Source organism: Chiloscyllium plagiosum, unplaced genomic scaffold (assembly GCF_037043375.1).
Source record: "Chiloscyllium plagiosum isolate Xiang-an unplaced genomic scaffold, Cpla_swu_hap1 HiC_scaffold_46, whole genome shotgun sequence".
Lineage (NCBI taxonomy): Eukaryota > Metazoa > Chordata > Chondrichthyes > Orectolobiformes > Hemiscylliidae > Chiloscyllium > Chiloscyllium plagiosum.
The window spans coordinates 8,887,232-8,902,157 of NW_028270184.1; the positions used below are offsets into that span (position 1 = coordinate 8,887,232).

Here is a 14,926-nt window from a genome sequence, read left to right on the forward strand (position 1 = left end):
CGTTCCGGAGAGACCATTCCCTCTGCGACTCCCTCGTCAGGTCCACACTCCTCACCAGCCTGCACCCCACTCCTGGCACCTTTCCCTGCCACAGCAGGAAGTGCAAACCCTGCGCCCACACCACTCCCCTCACCCCACCGTCCAAGGCCCCAAGGGAATCCTTCCACATCCATCAGAAATTTACCTGCACCTCTCCCAATGTCACCTACTGCACCTGGTGTTGTCTCCTCTACATCAGGGAGAGAGGACACGTTCTTGCGGATCGTTTCAGAGAACATCTGTGGGACACCCGCACCCACCAACCCCACTGCCCCGTGGCTGAACACTGCAACTCCCCCTCCCACTCCGCCAAGGACATGCAGGTCCTGGGCCTCCTCCATCGCCAAACCCTTACCACCCAACGCCTGGAGGAAGAACGCCTCATATTCCGCCTTGGGACCCTGCAACCAAACAGGATCAATGTGGATTTCAACAGCTTCCTCATTTCCCTTCCCCCCCCCCCCAACATTATCCCAGTCCCAAGCCTCCAACTCAGCACCGCCCTCTGGGCCCATCCATCACTGCCCCCCTCTGACCTATCACCTTCTCCCTCACCTTCATCCACCTATCGCTTTCCCAGCTACCTCCCCCCCAACCGCACTCCCCCCTCCCATTTATCTCTCAGCCCCGGCCCACAAGCCTCATTGCTGAAGAAGGGCTTATGCCCGAAACGTCGATTCTCCTGCTCCCTGGATGCTGCCTGACCTGCTGTGCTTTTCCAGCACCACACACTCAACTCTGATCTCCAGCATCTGCAGACCTCACTTTCTCCTATTCCTGTTAGGGTGAAAGGGAAGGCTGGTAGGTATAGGGAATGCTGGATGACGAGAGAAATTGAGGGTTTGGTTAAGAAAAAGAAGGAAGCATATGTCAGGTACAGACAGGATAGATCGAGTGAATCCTTAGAAGAGTATAAAGGCAGTAGGAGTATACTGAAAAGGGAAATCAGGAGGGCAAAAAGGGGACATGAGATAGCTTTGGCAAATAGAATTAAGGAGAATCCAAAGGGTTTTTACAAATACATTAAGGACAGAAGGGCAACTAGGAAGAGAATAGGGCCCCTCAAAGATCAGCAAGGCGGCCTTTGTGTGGAGCCACAGGAAATGGGGGATCTTACTAACGTATTTTGCATCAGTATTTACTGTGGAAAAGGAGATGGAAGATACAGACTGTAGGGGAATAGATGGTGACATTTTGCAAAATGTCCATGTTACAGAGGAGGAAGTGCTGGGTGTCCTGAAATGCATAAAGATGGATAAATCCCCAGGATCTGATCAGGTGTACCCGAGAACTCTGTGGGAAGCTAGAGAAGTGATTGCTGGGCGTCTTGCTGAGATATTTGTATCATCAATAGTCACAGGTGAGGTGCCGGAAGACTGGAGGTTGGCAAACGTGGTGCCACTGTTTAAGAAGGGTGGTAAGGACAAGCCAGGGAACTATAGACCGGTGAGCCTGACCTCAGTGATGGGCAAGTTGTTGGAGGGAATCCTGAGGGACAGGATGTACATGTATTTGGAAAGACAAGGACTGATTTGGGATAGTCAACATGGCTTTGTGCGTGGGAAGTCATGTCTCACAAACTTGATTGAGTTTCTTGAAGAAGTAACAAAGAAGATTGATGAGGGCAGAGCAGTAGATGTGATCTATATGGACTTCAGTAAGGCGTTCGACAAGGTTCCCCATGGGAGACTGGTTAGCAAGGTTAGATCTCATGGAATACAGGGAGAACTAGCCATTTGGATACAAAACTGGCTCAAAGGTAGAAGACAGAGGGTGGTGGTGGAGGGTTGCTTTTCAGAACAAAATCTCGCAGAGTGTGTCATGTGAAGATGCTCAAAAGGTCTTTTGATAGGGAAGGAAAGCAAGAGGAGACTGTGTTACTGGTTACAACACAGAGGGAAGAGCCAAATTCAGATGACTCTGAATTGGACATTTCCTCAAATTAAATTGGACAATGAGGGAGTTTCCAAAAATTGGGATAAATTATTGAGTTATCTTCCAGAGGAAAATCGAAATGACCTGAAAAAGTCATTACAATCACATGGGGAGTAAGCCAGGACCTAGTAATTTAATTATGCACGGTGTAGATATCGGAAATGCTGTTCCAATGAAGCAATATCCTGATAGACGTAACCCTCTAAAAATAGCACAGGTTCAAAAAGAGATGGAACGCATGCTCCAAGATGACATAATCAAAGTGAGTTACAGTGACTGGAGCTCACCCATAGTGATGGAATCAAAACCAGATGATACCCAACAGGATGGACTATTGCAGAGCCAATTCAGCAACAAAGTCTGAGTCTTATCCTATTCCACATTTGAAAGACTGCATTGGGAAGATGGGAAAAGCAATTTATATTTCTAACTTGGACTTATAGTGTCAGGTACCTTCGTATAAAAGGATGAAGACAATTTTGGCTTTCGTGACCCCGAATGGACAGTACCAAATTAAAGTCATGCCATTTGGTGTGAAAAATACCCCAGCCACATTTCAAAGACTAACCAATGAGGTCATTTCTGGATTTCCCAATAGAACGTAGAACATAGAACAGTACAGCACAGACCAGGCCCTTCAGCCCACGATGTTGTGCTGACCACTGATCCTCATGTATGCACCCTCAAATTTCTGTGACCATATGCATGTCCAGTAGTCTCTTAAATGTCCCCAGTGACCCTGCCTCCACAACTGCTGCTGGCAACGCATTCCATGCTCTCACAACTCTCTGTGTAAAGAACCCGTTTCTGACATCCCCTTTATGCTTTCCTCCAACCAGCTTAAAACTATGACCCCTCGTGTTAGTCATTTCTGCCCTGGGAAATAGTCTCTGGCTAGCGACTCTATCTATGCCTCTCATTATCTGGTATACCTCAATTAGGTGCCCTCTCCTCCACCTTTTCTCCAATGAAAAAAGTCCGAGCTCAGTCAACCTCTCTTCATAAGATAAGCCCTCCAGTCCAGGCAGCATCCTGGTAAACCTCCTCTGAACCCTCTCCAAAGCATCCACATCTTTCTTATAATAGGGCGATCTTTCCTATAATCAGTGCAGTGTACACTAATGACCTGGTGATCTTTAGTCACACATGCAAGAAAAATTTGCAGTACTTAATCGATTGATGTCGGGAGGCAGACTTGGTGATAAGTGAGGTTGGAAAATCCCAAGTCATATTCCTGGGCCATGTCCTTGGACAGGGACAAATGGCCCCCATGGGATGTGAAAAACAAAGATTATTGGGGAGTTTCCCAAACCATCGCGTAGAGGGCGGTATGTGATTCCTGGGATTGAGTGTATTTATTGGAAGCTTGTATATTATAGCAGGGTGGTTGCTGAATTATTGAACAAGTGCAGGATGTTTCAGTCGATAAGATATTTGGCAACCTGAAAGCTGTGTTGACCACTGGCCCTGTGTTAGCCACGCCGAATATCGCAAAGCCGTTCAAGGTGTCTGTGGATGCGAGCGATGTGGGTGTCGGTGCTGTGCTCTTTCAGGAAGATATCAAGAAGATAGAAGGAGCTGTGGGATATTTTACCACAACTCTGAGAGATCATTAACAGAAATATTCCAGAATTGAGAAGGGAATATTGGCGTTGCAACCTCATAACATTGATATGGCCAGGAATGGGTCTGAGATAATTTTATGCACTGATCATAATCCATGCAAAGGTTTGGAGACATTTAAGGACAAGAAGATGCAGACTGTTCCGTTGGAGTTTATTATTGCAGCCATTCAAGTCATACATGTCGAGAGACATAGAGGCATAGAAGGAAAGAGACCCTTCGGCCTAACCCGTCCATGCCGACCAGATCTCCTAAATTAATCTAATCCCATTTGCCAGGACTTGGCCCATATCCCTCTAAACCCTTCCTATTCATGTCCCCATCCAGATGCCTTTTAAATGTTGTCATTGTACCAGCCTCCACCACTTCCTCTGGCAGCTCATTCCACACACGTACCACTCTCTGTGTGAAAACGTTGCCCCTCAGGTCTCTTTTATATCTTTCCCCTCTCACCCTAAACTTATGCCCTCTAGTTCCGGACTCCCCCACCCCAGGGAAAAGACTTTGCCTATTTACCCTATCCACACCCCTCATGATTTTATAAACCTCTATAAGGTCACCCCTCAGCCTCCGACGCTCCAGGGAAAACAGCCCCAGCCTGTTCAGCGTCTCTGTAAAGCTCAACCCCTCCAACCCTGGCAACATCCTTGTAAATCTTTTCTGAGCCCTTTCAAGTTTTACAACATCTTTCCGATAGGAAGGAGACCAGAATTGCACGCAATATTCCAACAGTGGCCTAACCAATGCCCTGTACAGCCGCAACATGACCTCCCAACTCCTGTACTCAATACTCTGACCAATAAAGGAAAGCATACCAAACGCCTTCTTCACTATCCTATCTACCTGCGACTCCAATGACAAGGGGCTTGCAGCTTTTTAACCCTTCACGGGTTTCTCTTTAACCTGTGGTAAGATCTCTTTCCTATCTTCACTGAGATCTCCTTTTCCCTTACAACCCGAGGATTTCTCTTTCCCCCCAGTTTATCGAATGGAATTAATCTCAAAGCCAAACTTTGATTTATGAGCCTTCTCCGAATCGTCAGCTGCTAACCTTGTCGCTTTAACTCTCGGCTCTTCCCCGCTCTCATCTCTTCAGGATAGTGAAGTTTTGAACTCCTCCAAAAAAGCCGTCTCGCGAAAAGCGTCACATGTTTCATCTGATTTTTAATGCCCCGACCCACCGATCAAAAGGACATTGCTCGATCCTGTCAAACTCAAAAAACATTTCATCAAAGTCCGTCCCTTAATTCCTGAAACATGAGATAGGTACTGAAGGAATAGATTCCCTACAGTGTGGAAAGAGGCTCTTCGGCCCGAAAGGTCCACACTGACCCACCGAAGAGAATGTCACCCAGACCCCTTCCCCAACCCTATTACACAACATTTATATCTGACCAATCCACCCTAACCTGCACATCCCTGGGCACTATGGGACAATTTAGCATGGCCAATCCACCCTAACCTGGACATCCCTGGGCACTATGGGACAATTTAGCATGGCCAATCCACCCTAACCTGTACATCCCTGGGCACTATGGGACAATTTAGCATGGCCAATCCACCCTAACCTGCACATCCCTGGGCACTATGGGACAATTTAGCATGGCCAATCCACCCTAACCTGTACATCCCTGGGCACTATGGGACAATTTAGCATGGCCAATCCACCCTAACCTGCACATCCCTGGGCACTATGGGACAATTTAGCACGGCCAATCCACCCTAACCTTCACATCTCTGGGCACTATGGGACAATTTAGCACGGCCAACCCACCCTAACCTGCACATCCCTGGACACTATGGGACAATTTAGCACAGCCAATCCACCCTAACCTGCACATCCCTGGACACTATGGGACAATTTAGCATGGCCAACCCACCCTAACCTGCACATCCCTGGACACTATGGGACAATTTAGCACGGCCAATCCACCCTAACCTGCACATCCCCGGACACTATGGGACAATTTAGCACGGCCAATCCACCTTAACCTGTACATCACTGGACACTATGGGACAATTTAGCACGGCCAATCCACCCTAACCTGCACATCCCTGGGCACTATGGGACAATTTAGCACGGCCAACCCACCTTAACCTGTACATCACTGGACACTATGGGACAATTTAGCACGGCCAATCCACCCTAACCTGCACATCCCTGGGCACTATGGGACAATTTAGCACGGCCAATCCACCCTAACCTGCACATCCCTCGACGCTACGGGACAACTTAGCACAGCCAATCCACCCTAACCTGCACATCCCTAGGCACTATGGGACAACTTAGCACGGCCAATCCACCCTAACCTGCACATCCCTCGACGCTACGGGACAACTTAGCACAGCCAATCCACCCTAACCTGCACATCCCTAGGCACTATGGGACAATTTAGCACGGCCAATCCACCCTAACCTGCACATCCCTGGGCACTATGGGACAATTTAGCACGGCCAATCCACCCTAACCTGCACATCCCTGGGCACTATGGGACAATTTAGCACGGCCAATCCACCCTAACCTGCACACCTTTGGACTGGGGGAGGAAACCAGAGCACCCGGAGGAAACCCCACGCAGATACAGGCAGATTATGCAAACTCCACAGAGACAGTCGCCCGAGGGTGTGTTCGAACCCTGGTCCCTGGCACCGTGAGGCCACAGGGCTAACCACTGAGCCACTGTGAGCCCAATAATCCCAAACTCAACCTGCAATTAGAGAGTTTGATCCGGGCAACATCCCCCAATTTGTTGAGGACCTTACAAATTGTCAAACAATTTTACGAAGGGAGACGAGACCTGAACTTTCCCCTATTTTAATGTAAGTTATAAAGTCTAGATGCAATTCAATTGGTCAAACTAATCAAGGGTGAGAAAAATGCAAATTATTCAAACGCTACAGTTGAAATAAAAGTGAAGAAGGACACAAAATAACGTAATGCTACGGGAAAGCTTAACGGAATGATAGATGCAGCACCTATTACCAATTAACCACTGCAACATCATAACTTCCCACAAACACACCTCTTTAGAAAATTCCGGAAATTCTCACAAACACCACCCCGCAGTAGGAACAGAAAGCCAAGCTTCTAGCTGGAACCGAGAGAGAAAGGGAACATAATAATTCCCACTCCGTCAAAACTCCAGCAACTTCCACCAATTCCAAATGTTAAAAAAGAAACCAAGAAATTCTGATTCTATGAGAACTGGCCACACCCATTCAGGATGCTTCTATTGTTCCAACTTTACAAAATACTTTTCAAAGCCTCTCGAGCTGTTTGCGTTGCCACAGTCTATGTGCCACCTCTCGAACAATCGGTTGCTTAAAAGAAATCAGGATAAAGTGCACTTCTCAAAGCCATACCAGCATTACTCTCAGCATTGACCCTCTGACAGCGTGGCACTCACTCAGCACTTGCCCTCCGACAGAGCAGCACTCCCTCAGTACTGACCCTCCGACAGAGCAGCACTCCCTCAGTACTGACCCTCCGACAGTGCGGCGCTCCCTCAGTACTGACCCTCTGACAGCGTGGCACTCCCTCAGCACTTACCCTCCGACAGAGCAGCACTCCCTCAGTACTGATCCTCCGACAGTGCGGCTCTCCCTCAGCACTGACCCTCTGACAGTGCAGCGCTCCCTCAGTACTGACCCTCTGACAGTGCGCGCTCCCTCAGCACTGACCCTCTGACAGTGCGGCGCTTCCTCAGTACTTACCCTCCGACAGTGCGGCACTCCCTCAGCACTGGCCCTCCGACAGTGCGGCACTCCCTCAGCACTGACCCTCCGACAGTGCGGCACTCCCTCAGCACTGACCCTCTGACAGTGCGGCACTCCCTCAGTACTGACTCTCCGACAGTGCAGCACTCCCTCAGTACTGACACGCTGACAGTGCTGCACTCCCTCAGTACTGACCCTCCGACAGTGCGGCACTCCCTCAGCACTGACCCTCTGACAGAGCAGTACTCCCTCAGTACTGACCCTCCGACAGTGCGGCGCTCCCTCAGTACTGACCCTCTGACAGCGTGGCACTCCCTCAGCACTTACCCTCCGACAGAGCAGCACTCCCTCAGTACTGACCCTCCGACAGTGCGGCACTCCCTCAGTACTGACCCTCTGACAGTGCGCGCTCCCTCAGCACTGACCCTCTGACTGTGCGGCGCTTCCTCAGTACTTACCCTCCGACAGTGCGGCACTCCCTCAGCACTGGCCCTCCGACAGTGCGGCACTACCTCAGCACTGACCCTCTGACAGTGCGGCACTCCCTCAGTACTGACCCTCCAACAGTGCTGCACTCCCTCAGCACTGACCGTCCAACAGTGCGGCGCTCCCTCAGTACTGACCCTCTGACAGTGCGGCACTCCCTCAGCACTGACCCTTCGACAGTGCGGCACTCCCTCAGCACTGACCCTCTGACAGTCTGGCGCTCCCTCAGTACTGACCCTCTGACAGTGCGGCGCTCCCTCAGCACTGACCCTCTGACAGTGCGGCACTCCCTCAGTACTGACCCTCTGACAGTGCGGCGCTCCCTCAGTACTGACCCTCTGACAGTGCGGCGCTCCCTCAGTACTGACCCTCTGACAGTGCGGCGCTCCCTCAGCACTGACCCTCTGACAGTGCGGCGCTCCCTCAGTACTGACCCTCTGACAGTGCGGCACTCCCTCAGTACTGGCCCTCCAACAGTGCGGCACTCCCTCAGCACTGACCCTCCGACAGTGCGGCACTCCCTCAGCACTGACCCTCTGACAGTGCGGCACTCCCTCAGCACTGACCCTCCGACAGTGCGGCACTCCCTCAGTACTGACCCTCTGACAGTGCGGCGCTCCCTCAGCACTGACCCTCCGACAGTGCGGCACTCCCTCAGTACTGACCCTCCGACAGTGCGGCACTCCCTCAGTACTGACCCTCCGACAGTGCAGCGCTCCCTCAGCACTGACCCTCCGACAGTGCGGCACTCCCTCAGCACTGACCCTGTGACAGTGCAGCACTCCCTCAGTACTGACCCTGTGACAGTGCGGCACTCCCTCAGCACTGACTCTGTGACAGCTGTAACTGTAGAGTGCGGGGGTTCTGTTTCCTCTCGGGGAGCTAGTGAACGATAAACTGAAAAAGTTGAATAGGAAAAGCAGCTGCTGAGTGAGTTGACTTGTCAGTTGTCGGCAGACATTTCCCTTTTAAGATACTGTGCACGCAGACGGATGTGCACATCGAGAGAGTGAGAGAGGAAAGGAGACAGTTCGTTCTCAGTGCAGTGAGAAGACCATTTCAAAATCTCTCTGTGCTCCCCAACGCTGGGGAGGGTGGTGGATAGCAGAGGGCAAATGTGAGAAGTCACCTCTTCATCGCCATTCTGCGAAATTCACAGCCCATCACTTTCCTGCCTGGAACAGACTCTGTCGGATTTCTCTTGGTGGGAAAACTTCTCACTCCCTGCTCGGTCTGAACGTCGAGGGTAAGTCCTTCCTCGTTCGCTTTGGCCCTTACCTTCCCTGCTAGCTGTTCCTTGCTCTGAATTAATCGCAAAACCGTTGGCGTCTGGGGGTGGGTGGGGAGTGGGGGGCTGGGGGGGGAGCAGGGGGGGGGGGGAGGGGGTTGCCCGAGGTTTGGTCTCTGGGAAGGGAGGTGTCCCGCGGCCGAAAAGAAAACGGTGCGGGATTTTCTCTTTTTGTTTTTGCGGTGGACCAGATTGTCTCTCGCACGAGATGGGCCAAACGGCCAGGGTGTACAGCCTGGAGATGCAGGAGATTTCCGACAGCATCGAGGGACGGTGGGGTTTCATTGCTGAGCTCGCCTGAGTGCGGACTGCACGGTGCTACGCTCACAGCCCACATCTTTTTGAAATCTCCAACCCTTGACGTTTGCTGCGACGGGGTTTGGGGTGCATTTGAAACCCCCACCCCACGGGAGACGGAGGGGGGCTTGTTCGCCTTAAACCTTTAAGGAGCCCCCCCTAGTGTCGAGGGAGAGTTGGAGCCAGGCTCCATTACTCTCCAGCCTCACCGGTAAACGTGGGACTGTCAACTGCAGAGAGCGATGGTTGTAGTGATAGGGGTGTGCTGGGGTTGGTGTCCAGGGCTCGTGGGAGAGAAGGGGTAGTACCCCCCCACCTCTGGGTGGCGTCCAGGGGACAATATTTACCCACCTCTTCCACCCCACACCATCGCCCGCGCCAGGCCACCCAATAGAGGGGAGGCCAGTGATCAGTGCTGCAGCTTGTGAGAACTCCCTGTGTGGAAATTTGCTCCTGGGGAGATGCTCAGGAAGGGAATGTCGAGCCCATTGCTTCCTTGAAATTTGTTGTTCGTGCACAAACGGTAGCTAATGTTAATTTATAATGTCTGATGCAAATGTTCACTTACCTCTCAGTACTGACCCTCTGACAGTGCGGCACTCCCTCAGTACTGAGCCCCCGACAGTGCAGCACTCCCTCAGTAATGACCCTCTGACAGTGCAGCACTCCCTCCGTACTGACCCTCCGACAGTGCGGCACTCCCTCAGTACTGACCCTCTGACAGTGCAGCACTCCCTCAGTACTGACCCTCCGACAGTGCAGCACGCCCTCAGTACTGACCCCCCGACAGTGCTGCACTCCCTCAGTACTGACCCTCTGACAGTGCGGCACTCCCTCAGTACTGACCCTCTGACAGTGCGGCACTCCCTCAGTACTGAGCCCCCGACAGTGCAGCACGCCCTCAGTAATGACCCTCCGACAGTGCGGCTCTCCCTCAGTACTGACCCTCTGACAGTGCGGCACTCCCTCAGTACTGACCCTCCGACAGTGCGGCACTCCCTCAGTACTGAGCCCCCGACAGTGCAGCACGCCCTCAGTAATGACCCTCCGACAGTGCGGCACTCCCTCAGTACTGAGCCCCCGACAGTGCAGCACGCCCTCAGTAATGACCCTCCGACAGTGCGGCTCTCCCTCAGTACTGACCCTCTGACAGTGCGGCACTCCCTCAGTACTGACCCTCTGACAGTGCGGCACTCCCTCAGTACTGGCCCTCTGACAGTGCGGCACTCCCTCAGTACTGAGCCCCCGACAGTGCAGCACGCCCTCAGTACTGACCCCCCGACAGTGCTGCACTCCCTCAGTACTGACCCTCTGACAGTGCGGCACTCCCTCAGTACTGAGCCCCCGACAGTGCAGCACGCCCTCAGTACTGACCCCCCGACAGTGCTGCACTCCCTCAGTACTGACCCTCCGACAGTGCGGCACTCCCTCAGTACTGAGCCCCCGACAGTGCAGCACGCCCTCAGTACTGACCCCCCGACAGTGCTGCACTCCCTCAGTACTGACCCTCCGACAGTGCGGCACTCCCTCAGTACTGACCCTCCGACAGTGCGGCACTCCCTCAGTACTGACCATCCGACAGTGCGGCACTCCCTCAGTACTGACCCTCCGACAGTGCGGCACTCTCTCAGTACTGACCCTCCGACAGTGCGGTGCTCCCTCAGTACTGACCCTCTGACAATGCTGCACTCCCTCAGTACTGACCCTCCGACAGTGTGGCACTCCCTAAGCACTGACCTTCCGACAGTGCGGCACTCCCTCAGTACTGACCCTCTGACAGTGCGGTGCTCCCTCAGTACTGACCCTCTGACAATGCTGCACTCCCTCAGTACTGACCCTCCGACAGTGTGGCACTCCCTCAGCACTGACCCTCCGACAGTGGGGCACTCCCTCAGTACTGACCCTCTGACAGTGCGGCACTCCCTCAGTACTGACCCTCCGACAGTGCGGCACTCCCTCAGTACTGACCCTCCGACAGTGCAGCACTCCTTCAGTACTGACCCTCCGACAGTGCAGCGCTCCCTCAGCACTGACCCTCCGACAGTGCAGCACTCCTTCAGTACTGACCCTCCGACAGTGCAGCACTCCCTCAGTACTGACCCTCCGATAGTGCGACTCTCCCTGGAGCGTCGGAGGCTGAGGGGTGACCTTATAGAGGTTTATAAAATCATGAGGGGGCATGGATAGGGTAAATAGACAAAGTCTTTTCCTGGGGTGGAGAAGTCCAGAACTTGAGGGTTTAAGGTAAGAGGAGAAAGATTTAAAAGACCTAAAGTCAACTTTTTCACACAGAGAGAGAGGGTGGTGAATGTATGGAATGAGCTGCCAGAGGAAGTGGTGTAGGCTGGTACAATGACAACATTTAAGAGGCATTTGGATGGGGATATGAATAGGAAGGGTTTGGGGGGATATGGGCCGGGTGCTAGCATACAGGACTGGATTGGGTTGGGATATCTGGTCGGCATGGACGGGTTGGGCCGAAGGCTCTGTTTCCCTGCTGGACATCTCTGTGAGTCCGCAAGAAGGAAACTTATTGAATTCCCTCAGATGACCTGGGCTATTATATCTGTCCAACATTTATTGCCTTGTCCCTAATTACCCCTCAAGGAAGGGGCATTGAGCTGCAGTCTGTGTGGTGAAGGGACACATGTCATGTAATTCAGAGGGCAAATGGATATGACCCAGTGATATTGAGGGAGCATTAGGGACAGAGTGAGGTGTGTGGACTTGTGTTCCCTGGAGTTTATGAACTGAGTTTACAAAATCTCGTTTTCACAGATTGAATTCCAAGAGGTTTCCACGGGGATATTGAGGTTTCCACATAAGGCTATTGGTAAGGTTTCAGACACTGGCTTCCTACGCAGAATGGAGTGGCATGAAACAGGTTGAGAATTGTCTCACAGTCAGAAAGCAGATGGTGGCAATAAATGGGTCAACTCAAAGATGGTGGAAGAGTTTCCCAGCCTGATTCCCGGGATGGTGGGACTGACGTATGAGGAGAAACTGGATCAGTTCGGACTGCGCTCATTTGGGGGGGGGCGGGTTTGGGGAGAATGAGGAGGGCGATCTCAGAGAAACCGATAAAATTCCAACAGGACCAGACGGGGTCAAGGATGTTCCGGGAGAGCCCAGAACCGAGAGGGAGAGGTCACGGTCTAAGGATTATGGGGGTGGGGGCCATTTCAGACTGAGATGGGGAGAGATCTGTTCCCCCAGAGAGTGGGGGGGCAGTCTGTGGGATTCTCTGTCACAGGAAGGGATTGGGGCCGAAACATCGAATGTTTTCAGAAAGGAGTTGGATCGAGTTCTTGAGGCAAAAGGGGGTCATAGAGGTTATGGGGAGAGAAAGAGTGAACAGGCGCTTGGGTTGGATGGTCAAATTGGTTGATAAAATCATGAGGGGACATGGATAGGGTAAATAGACAAGGTCTTTTTCCTTGGGGTAGGGGAGTCCAGAACTGGAGGGGCATAGGTTTAGGGTGAGAGGGGAAAGATATAAAAGGGACCTGAGGGGCAACTTTTTCACGCAGTGGGTGGTGTGTGTATGGAATGAGCTGCCAGAGGAAGTGGTGGAGGCTGGTACAATTGCAACATTTAAGAGGCATCTGGATGGGGACATGAATAGGAAGGGTTTGGAGGGATATGGGCCGAGTGCTGGCAAACGGGACTAGATTAGGTTGGGATATCTGGTTGGCATGGACGAGTTGGGCCGAAGGGTCTGTTTGACCCTCCGCATGAAAAAGTTGCCCTTTAGGTCCCTTTTAAGTCTTTCCCCTCTCACCTCAAGTTCTGGACTACTCCACCCCAGGGAAAAGACCTTGTCTATGATGCTACCAGCATTGAATGGCAGAGCTAGCTTGAGGGGCCGAATGGCCTACAACTGCTCCTGGTTTCTGTCTCTGGACGTTTCTCCCGGGGCACTGCAAGGACCTGGACTTGGGGTCCCAGACGAGTCCCCAACGGGAACCAAAGGTATTCCAATCTCCACTCGTGCCACACCAATCTGGTTGGGGAATGTGGCGGGCTGGGGTCAGGGGTCGGCGAGAGGTCAAGAAGGCGAGCGTAACAGTGGAAACCCTCCCCACTTGGGTGGGGACAGCTTCTCCAAAATGGGAGCGAGAGGGTGCAGAGCGTTGGAGTCTGAAGGGAGATGGGGTGCCGTTGTTCATGGGTCACATGCGAGGGGAGGAAGGCAAGTCGAATTGCGAGAGGCTGTGAGCTCAGAAGCGTTGGTGTCGTACAGACCCCTGATGTGTCATACGTCCCTTTTGACCCCCTTATCTCTGGGAAGGGACAGCCTTGCCACGCAGCGCACGTATCAGACGTTCACCAGACTGATTCATCGGACTGGGAGCAGGTGAGGTCTGCAGACGCTGGAGGTCAGAGTGTGGTGCTGGAAAAGCACAGTAGGCCAGGCAGCATCCAAGGGGCAGGAGAGTCAACATTTCAGGCAATAGCCCGTCATCAGGAATGAGGCCTCATTTCTGATTAAGGGCTTATGCCCCATAGGTCAATTCTCCTGCTCCTCGGATGATTCATAAAAACTATCGTAGAGTCATAGGGATGTATACTCTGGAAACAGACCCTTCGGTCCAACTCGTCCATGCTGACCAGATATCCCAACCCAATCTAGTTCCATTCCCCAGCACTTGCTCCATCTCGCTCTAAACCCTTCCTATTCCTGTCCCCATCCAGATGCCTCTTAAATGTTGTCATTGTACCAGCCTCCACCACTTCCTCTGGCAGCTCATTCCACACACGTGTGTGAAAAAGTTGCCCCTTAGGTCCCTTTTAAATCTTTCCCCTCTCACCCTAAACCTATGCCCCTCTAGTTCTGGACTCCCCCACCCCAGGGAAAAGACCTTGTCTATTCACCCTATCCATGGCCCCTCATGATTTTATAAACCTCTAACAGGTCACCCCTCAGCCTCCGACGCTCCAGGGAAAACAGCCCCAGCCTGTTCAGCCTCTCCCTGGCGCTCAGGCCCTCCAACATCCTTGTGAAACTTTTCTGCGCCCTCTCAAGTTTCACAACCGCAGGGTGACCGGATTTGAATGTGGTACAAGCTTGAGGAGAATGGATTCTGTAGGGTTTGGAAGCGAGGTAAGGGGAAATCTCGAGGGCCGCACAGCCCGTGATGGGCCGAAGAGCCTGTTCCGTACGATAAAATTCTTCCAGGGGAGCTGCTGGGATGATGTTTCCCGCACCCACGTTCAAGGGTAGGTGGAGGCCATTTTAAGCCTGAGGGAAGGAGAGGCCTTTTTCGATCGGAGGGTGGGGAGTCTTGGGATATTCCCAGAGGGAGGCGTCGTTGGGGGGCAGTGGGGTGTGTGGGGTCTACCGCGAGATGGAGAGACCCTTCTCTCGCCGGGTGCGAGGGGTGGAAAACCAGTCTTGGCTGGACATTAGCTAGTGACCCTTATTGGGCATCAGGGTCAGACGGTTACCCATCACCCCCTTTCCCCCCCAGCATCGGGTTCTACCCAGTCTCCTGTGCCACTCCCAACACCTCCTTCCCCTCCCCCCCCCACCCCAACACC

General features: G+C 52.6%; 1 protein-coding gene across 2 annotated transcripts in view; it reads left to right on the forward strand.

Annotated features, from left to right (window-relative positions):
- Positions 1-8,793: 8,793 nt before the first annotated feature.
- LOC122546658 (RAS guanyl-releasing protein 2-like) overlaps positions 8,794-14,926 on the forward strand; it is a 129,882-nt gene continuing 123,749 nt past the window's right edge. Inside the window, exons 1-2 of one of the 2 annotated variants that reach the window (XM_087983696.1) lie at positions 8,794-9,046; positions 12,164-12,218. The gene's annotated coding sequence lies outside the window, so the exon portion shown is untranslated. The remainder of the gene's footprint in view (positions 9,047-12,163; positions 12,219-14,926) is intronic. The other variant, XM_087983695.1, reaches the window with a different exon arrangement.